Source organism: Tupaia chinensis, unplaced genomic scaffold (assembly GCF_000334495.1).
Source record: "Tupaia chinensis unplaced genomic scaffold, TupChi_1.0 Scaffold000532_1, whole genome shotgun sequence".
NCBI lineage: Eukaryota > Metazoa > Chordata > Mammalia > Scandentia > Tupaiidae > Tupaia > Tupaia belangeri.
Genome location: NW_006160045.1, coordinates 9,852,853 through 9,861,664, shown reverse-complemented (window position 1 = coordinate 9,861,664; position 8,812 = coordinate 9,852,853). Strand labels below are relative to the sequence as shown.

At 41.3% G+C, this 8,812-nt stretch overlaps 1 protein-coding gene and 1 pseudogene across 1 annotated transcript in view; one reads left to right on the top strand and one right to left on the bottom strand.

Moving 5' to 3' along the window:
- On the bottom strand, positions 1-945 carry LOC106735810 (nucleophosmin pseudogene; annotated as a pseudogene).
- Positions 1-8,812, top strand: part of CNIH4 (cornichon family member 4) — a gene marked incomplete at its 5' end in the record, with an annotated part of 26,056 nt that overhangs the window by 3,235 nt on the left and 14,009 nt on the right.

Here is an 8,812-nt window from a genome sequence, read left to right as displayed (position 1 = left end):
ATTCTTGACATAATTGATAAACTTGGCTTCCACTTTGGGAAGAGAACCACCTTTTTCTATACTTGCTTGCATTTTTGCTTTAATGTCTTCTACAGAACTAGGTCCTTTTGGTGTTTTAGGAGGTTTTTCCTGTCTTTTGGATGATTCTTGACCTTTTAATTTTGGTGTCGATGGTTTTGAGTCTTCCATTCTGGTTTGGTTTTTGAGCATTTTTGCCCAGAGTATCTCGTATAGATTGCTTCACTGGTGCTTTTTCTTCTGTTTCCTCATCTTCAAAATCATCATCATCATCGTCTTCATTATAATTTTCGTCAGCAGCAAGTTTTACTTTTTTCTGTGGAAGCTTGCTACCATCTCCAGGGGCAGATCGCTTTCCAGATATACTTAAGAGTTACACATCCTCTTCCTCTTCTTCTGACTCTGCATCTTCCTCCACAGCTACTAAGTGCTGTCCACTAATACGCACAGGCCCTGAACCACATTTCAGACCACAGGTGGTGTTATTTCAAAGCCCCCAAGGGAAACCGTTGGCTGTGCGGACATTTTCAGTGTTGCCAGTGCTACTTTAATTGATCTGCCTTCATAATTCATTGCCTCTGCTTCAATAATGTGCAATTCATCCTTTGTACTAGCCCCTAAACTGATCGTTCTTAAAGGTAACTGGTGTTCATTTTCATCATTATCCACTTTAAATTGATAATCTTTGTAGACCTTTAGTTCACAATCGAAAAGGTAGGTCAGCGGCCTGAGAAGGCTCACATCCATGTCCGTCGAATCTTCCATGGGATGGTGGCACGCACTTAGGTGGGTGAGAAGGCGGATGGAGGTAAGCAACTACAGCTCCCCAAAACAGCCACATAGGATGGAATCACTCCAGGTGATAGTAATAATTTTTTAATTCCCCTCCTTTTTTCTGGAGATGTTCTTGCTACAGGGCGTGTGCACTCCCTAGACAGACAGAGAGAGACAGAGAGACAGAAACGGAGAAATCACCCCCCAGGGGGGATGGCCATGCCACAATCCCTTCTCCATTCTCCTTGGGATCTTGGGCACACATGCACAAGCGCCCAGCGTGAGTTTAAGCCACTGGGTCCGGGATTCAAACTGCAGTCAACTACGTGGGAATGCAGCGACACAGCCATTATGCTAACTGCTGGTCTCCCCCCTCCCCCTTATTTTTATGGGTAGCTTTGTCTTTTTTTTTAATTAAACTATTTTTTTTATGTTTAATCACTTTTAAAGCATGAATTTTGCCATCTTGAATACACCACATGTTGGTCCAGTCAAAGATATTATCATACATATTATTATCACCATACAATTTTCCATTTTTGTGTCTGTTAAATGTTTTGCTTTCTTTTTTTCACCTTGATTTCCTCCCTCCATTCCCATTTCCTACCTTTCTCCTGTACTTTCTTTAGTTTGCTATTATTATTATTTTTTATTTCAAGAAAAGCAAGTTTAACTTTAATGAATCAAAATTTTAAAAATTTTGAGAAAATTGCTTAAGACTTAACAGCCAGGAAAAAGGTTAGAATTCTATTTGAGTAGGTAGATACAGATACTGAAACTCAAAAAACAAATATGGACAAAGCTAAAATCTAGTAACAAGTGCACTATAGTTTTCTTCTGAAACACTTTTTTCTCTCTCTATTCCCCCTTTTACCAAGGAGAAGCATAAACTAACTTATTGGGAAGAAAAAAAGTTTAGTGTCAATTTGGTCTGTTTGCACAAAGCCCAGTAAGACTACTAATTGATTTAATTGGCTTTGCGGGAACCTTTTATAAGGAACTTTAGCCTCTTTAAAAAGCCTTCCAAGGCTACTGAGCCAAGTCAGGAATTTATCATCTGACTGTGCCTTTAAGTACCTGTACTTAGAAGTTTTGGGGCCTGTCAGGAAGTGATATTCTTTACTTAACTGCCAGGCAGAACTGTTTATGGTACCAGACAATCTTTCTAAGAGCTTCTGGTGGCTTTCTTGAGATCAACCTTAGTTCTTTAGCTTTCTGGTCCAATATTAGCCTGAGGAGATAACCTTTGTAAATGACCTGATGTTTCTTTCTTGCCATTTAACTTTATTTATTTATTTTCATTTGACCAGAGAGGGACAGAGCAAGGGGTGGGGGAGGAGTGAGAAAACAAACCAGTAGGTCCGAGACCACTTGAACTGTGGTCGGCCATGTGGGAGTCCAACACCCTCAACCACCATGCTACCTGCCAGCCCCATTCTTAGTGTCTTTTTAAAAAATATATTTATTGGGACAGCAGGTGGTGCGCTGGCTAAAGGTGCTGAATTCTTACTTGCCTGACCACGGTTAGAGTCCCAGACCTGGTGGTTTGCTTTCATACTTTCCCTTTCTCTCTGTGTCTGGTAAAATTAAAAAATAATAATAACAAATGGAATTAAATAAATAATTCTTTAAAAATATTTATTTTATTTGTTATTATTATTCTTTAATTTGATGAGAGAAGGAGAGAAAGAGAGTGAAAGAGCAAGCCACCAGACTTGAACCATGGTTGGCTGTGTGGAAATCCAACATCTTAACCACTATGCCACCTGCCGGCCCCCCCACTTTTAGTATCTTGTCTTTATCTGTGATTTTGGTCATTCTAGCTGTGATGTGCCACAGAAAGGATCTTCTTCTTTTTTTTAAAGAATTATTTATTTAATTTTATTGATTCATTTATTTATTTTAATTTTACCAGAGAGAGACACGCAGAGAGAGAGAGAGGGAGAGGGAGAGGAAAAACAAGAGAGCAAGCTGCCAGGTCTGGGACTTAAACCATGTTCGGCCATGTGGAAGTGTTCAGCGCCTTAACCACCAGGCCACCTGCTGACCCCAGAAAGGATCTTCTTGAAGGTTAATTATATTTGGAGACCTTTGTATTTCTTGGGTTTGGATGTTTGATTGCTTCTCCAGGTTTGGGAAGTTTTCTACAAGTATCTCATGGAATAGACCTTCTATGCCCTTGTCTTATTCTTCACCTTCTGAAATAACTATTATTCTAATATTTGGGCATTTCATAGCATCTAATGTTTCTTGTATGTTGTCCTCATTTATTTTAATTATTTCTTCATTATTTTTGGTGGTTTTATCCAAGTCAAAGGCTTTGTCTTCCAGCTCAAATTCTTTTTTTGGTGGGGGGAGGAGAGGTTTTTACTACAGGGCGTGTGCACTTGCCAGAAAGACAGAGACAGACAGAAAGTGAGAAATCACCCCTCGAGGGGGGTTGGCCACGCCACGATCCTTTCTCCTCCATTCTCCTCTTGGTGTCTTGGGCGCACATGCACCCGGTGTGAGTTTTAAGCCACTAGGTCTGGGACTCGAACCATGGTTGGCTACATGGGAGTCCAGCGACATAGCCATTACGCCAACTCCTGGTCCCCCAGCTCAGAAATTCTGTATTCTGTGTGGTCCAGTCTACTATTAATACTTTCGACGGAGGTCTTTTTTTTTTTTTTAGAGGTTTTTGCTATAGAGCACATGCGTTCGCCAGAGAGAGAGAGAGAGAGACAGAGAGACAGAAAGTGAGAAATCACTCCCCAGGGGGAATGGCCACGCCGCAATCCTGTCTCTTCCATTCTCCTCTCGGGATCTTGGGCACGCATGCACATGCGCCCGGCGTGAGTTTAAGCCACCAGGTCCGGGACGCGAACTGCGGTAGACTATGTGGGAGTCCAGCGACATAGCCATTATGCTAACTGCTGGTCCCTCGACGGAAGTCTTGATTTCCTGTATTAGTATCGTCATCTCTAGGAGTTCGAATTGATTTTTTTCTTTTTTAAAAATTATTTTATTTAATTTTATGTATTTTTTAATTTTTATAATTTGACCAGAAAGGGACCGAGTGAGAGAGAGAAAAAGTGAGAAAGCAAGCCATCAAGTCCAGGACTCAAGCCTCAGTTGGCCATGTGAGAGTCCAGTGTCCCTAACCACTATGTAACCTGCCAGCCCCTTGATTGATTTTTTTTTTTTTTAATGGTGTCTATCTCCTCCTTCAAATCCTATAAAGACTTCTTCATCTCTGTCACCATGAATATTCTGAACTCTATTTCTGGCATTCCTTCAAATTCCTTTGTCCTGTCCATAGTTGAAGAAGAGTTTCTCTGTTCCATTGAGGAAGAGATATTTCTTTGTTTTCTTATACTTTTTGTGCCTCTGCATCGGTTTCTGGTCATCTGGTGGCTTACACACTACTTCCTACTTTTCTGTTGTCGATTCTATGGTGTCAGAATGGAAGAAGAGCTCTACTTCCCAGATGTGTTCTAGGTAGAGGGCCTTGTCTTCTAGAAAGTGTTTATATAGGCACCTATATAGTGTGTATGTAATGTCGCTTCCTTCCTAGTCCCTTGAGACCAGGTGCACCTAGTGCTAACCTGGAGATTATCAGGCGGAAGAGGGAAGAGGAGTCATATGGCACAACGTACCTGGCAGTTCAGAAAACTATGAAGTCTCAGAATATTCTTGGGATGAGTTTGGAGGCAGGAAGAAGCCTGGAGTGGTCTCCTGCTCAGCTTCCCTCACCAACTGCTGCTTCTCCCTGGTCAGTGGCAGCACAGGCTCTGGGGAAAATAGTGGCTGATGGAAGTACCTGAGATGAGTTAGGAGGCAGGAAGAAGCCTGAAGCAGTCTCTTGCTCTGCTTCTCTCACCAACTGCCACTTCTGTCTTGGTAGTTTTATCTTATCCAGTGTTAATAATCACCATATTTATGGTTTTAGTTTTATTTTTACCCTTTATTAAATATTTTCAGATACATCTGTAAAGCCCCTCAGTACTGTTTTCTATCAGATAAATGTATCAAAACTATCTTCCCAGGTGACATTTCTCCTGGAGACTACCAGCCTCTTGCTGTGGCTTGAACTGGTTGCTTTCACAATTTTTTGGGGGACTCCCATTTAGGATCCTTTGATTCTTGTATCTGATGTCTTCCTTTTTCTTGGCCTGCTTCTTGAGGTAGGAGACATGGAAATTAAAATTTGGGGCCTTCCATTTTGAGGCTGTAAAATAGATTATGCTTTTGTTTTGTTTTGTTTTTGTTTTTGCTATAGAGTACATGCACTCACCAGAGGGAGAGACAAAGTGGGCAAGTAAAAAATCATCCCTCAGGGAGGGTGGCCACTCTGTAATCTCTTCCCCGCCATACTCTTTGGATTTTGGGTATCCACACATGTGCCTACTTTGATTTCTTTGCTCTCTCTTTTTTTAAAAGAATTATTTTATTTAACTTTATTTATTTTAATTTGACCAGAGAGGGACACAGTGAGAGAGAGAGAGAGAGGGGGAGAGAAAGTGAGAAAGCAAGCTGCCAGGTTGGTGACTCGAACCATAATCAGCCATGTGGGAGTCCAGTACCCTTAACCACCATGCCACCTGCCAGCCCCACATAGTGTGATTTTTCAGGCACTTAGTCTGGGACATGAACCATGGTTAGCCCTGTGGGAATCCAGCTCCTCGTCCTCCACACCACCTGCTGGCCCTGGTGTTATGCTTACCTTGATTGATAAGTTTGAACATGCACAGGGTTCTAGGTTGGAAAAGATATTTCTTTCAGAATATTAAAGGCATTGCTTGGTAGTCTTCTAACTTCCAGTGTTGTTCAAGTTGGGAAGTCTGATGCAATTTTCATTTATTTTTTTTAATGTAAGCTCTCATCTCTTTTCTGCCCTCTCTATGGAATTTTTATAATATTCTTTTTTTGTTTTTGCTATAGGCCACATGTGCTTGCTGGAGAGTGAAACAGAGAGAAGGGGGGAGAGAGAGAAAGGAAGTGAGAAATCACCCAGTGGCTATGCTACAGTCTTTTCTCCTTCATTCTCTTGGAATTTGGGGCACACATACACATACACATACACGGCATGATTTTCATGCTGCTAGGTCCAGTACTCAAACCACATAGCCAGGTATGTGAGATCTAGCTGCCTTAACCTCTGTACCATTTGCTGGTCCTAGAATCTTTTCTTTTTCTTTTCTTTTCTTTTTTTTTTTGGAGAGGTTTTTGCTATAGAGCACATGGGCTTGCCAGAGAGACAGAACGAGAAATCACCCCCCAGAGGGGATGGCCACGCCGCAGTCCCTTCTCCTCCATCCTCCTCTCGGGATCTTGGGCACGCATGCACACGTGCCTGGTGTGAGTTTAAGCCACCGGGTCCAAGACTTGAACTGCGGTCGACTACATGGGAGTCCCGTGAAGTAGCCATTACACCAACTGCTGGTCCCTAGAATCTTTTCTTTATCTTTAGCGTTTTGAAAATTTGCAGTGTTGTACTGTCGTGTACTTTTGTTTAGGCCTTTTTTTCAGATATCCAATAGGATCTTTTTTCTTTTCTATACTTTTTTTGGCTATAGTGCACATGCTCTTACCAAATATAGAGAGAGGGAAAGTGAGAAATCACCCTCCAAAGGGAATGGTTGTGCCACAATCCCTTCTCCTATATTCTCCCCTTGAAATTTTGGGTACACATGCACATTTACCTGGTGTGTTATTTAAGCTGCCATGTCTGGGTCTCAAACTATGTAGTCAGCCATCTGGGATTTGACACCTTAACCACTATGTCACCTGCTGGCCCCACAGTCTCTTTCAATATAGGAAATTTTCTTCTTTCTTTGATAATGTCTTTCTCCTGTTTTTTTTGTCTCTTATCTTCTTACAACTTTATCACTAGATAATTGATCTGCTGGATTGGTCTGCCAGTTCTTTTTCTTTTTATTACTTGGTTTATTTTATATGTTTTTGTTTTACAATTTCCTCTATTTTATCTATTGAAGTTTCTAATAAATATAACAATTATGTTAAACTTTTCATTTCTAATTTTAATTTGTTCTTTTTGTTCATGTCTGACTCTTATTTCTCCAGGAATATGGTTGCAGTATTTTTAGAATTTTTCTTTTGCTTCCTATATTATATCTCTTTCTTCCAAATTCCTTTCCCTGTGCTTTTTTTCCTTTCATTTTGGAAGCTTTCCTCAAATTTCTGATAGATGGGTGTCTATTTAAGGGTAAAGCACTAAAACACTCATTGAGAACCCACAGAGTGGTCTAGATTTGTTTACTGACTGATAGACCTCTCTGTAGGGCAACCTGGACTTTAGTTAGAGTACTTGAAATGGCAATTTTTTTTTAACTGATGTTTCTTTTGAACCAGTAAGTTATTCCAGAGGTGAATCCTCCCAGCTCTTGCCTGGGGGAGATAAGCCCAGGGTCTGTGTTCTTAGACAATGTTAGAGGAAGGAAATATATCACTAAGGAGGGAAGAGACAGAAAACAGAGGACCTGGCTGGAGCCGGTAGTTCAAGTCCCGGACCTGGTAGCTTGCTTTCTACACTCCCACTCTCTCTCTCTCTGTTCAAATTAAAACCAACTAACTAACTACATAAATAAAGTTAAATAATTCTTTTAAAAAAAGAAAACAAAGGACCTGCTTAAAAGTCAAGAAGCCAAACAATAAAGTATTGCTTCCTCAAATTTATGTTTCAGCTTTTTTTTTCCCCTAAAGATTTACTTAATTTTATTTGTTATTATTATCTTTTAATTTAACTAGAGGGAGGGAGGGAGGGAAGAAAGGAAAGAGGAAGGGGGAGAGAGAGAGAGAAAGAAAGAAAGTGAAAGTGAGAAAGCAAGCTGCCAGGTCTGGGATTCAAACCACATTTGGCCATGTGGAAGTCCAGTGCCTCAACCACCACACCACCTGCTGGCCCCTCAGCTGTGTTTCTATGTAAAACAAAGATAATTGCTCCTCATAGAAAGAAAAACAAAGTTTGAAAGCTACTGCTGTAGAGATCTGATAACACTAATATTGGCGGTCATTTTATTGAGTACTTACTTTGCCTTTGGCTTCCGTACATTATTTCTCATCTAATTTTCTATGACAACTTTGTAAGGTGGGTATTATTGTCTCCATTTTACAGATGAGAAGTGGCTCAGTGAGAGTAGATTACTTTTCCCAAGATTGCATAGCTAATAAATAGGACAAAGTATGGATTCCATTCTAGATTTTTTTGAATTTACAGCTCAAACTTGTAAGGATTATGCTAATCAGTCACATTTTTCCCCCTAAGGTTTTTCTATCGCACTCCCAGTGTAGAGACAAAGGGAGAGTGAGAAAGCACATTCCCCTTTCCTCCCAGGGAGAATGGCGACACCATAGTCCTTTCTCCTCCACTCCTTTTGGGCTTGGGATTTGGGGCATGTATGCACACGTGCCCAGTGTGTTGTTCAAGCCACCAGGTCTGGGACTCAAACCATGTAGTTGACCTTGTGAGATCCAGCTACCCCAATCACCAGGATACCAGCTGGCCCACTTTACTTTTTTATATATTTTTTAATTTTTAATTTGTCAGAGGGTTTGTGTGTTTGCCAGAAAGAGACAGAGGGTCAAGGGAGCCAGATCCCACAGAGCTGACAGAGTGGTTCAAGTCTTGTCCCTGGCAACCTGAAAAACACACTGCAGGGACCAGCAGTTAGCGTAACTGCTATGTCGCTGGACTCCCATGTAGTCGACCACGGTTCGAGTCCCGAACCCAGTGGCTTAAACTCACACCGGGCGTGTGTGTGTGTGTGCCCAAGATCCCGAGGAGAATGGAGGAGAAGGGATTGTGGCGTGGCCATCCCCCCTGGGGGGTGATTTCTCGATTTCTATCTCTCTGTCTCTGTCTGATGAGTGTACACGTCCTATAGCAAAAAAACAAAACAAACAAACAAAAAAACCACTGCATATGTGTACATGTGTGCCCCAAATCCCAGTAGGACGGAGAAATAGAGGAGATGGGTTTACAGTATGATCACATCCCCACTAGGGGTACTTTCTCTGT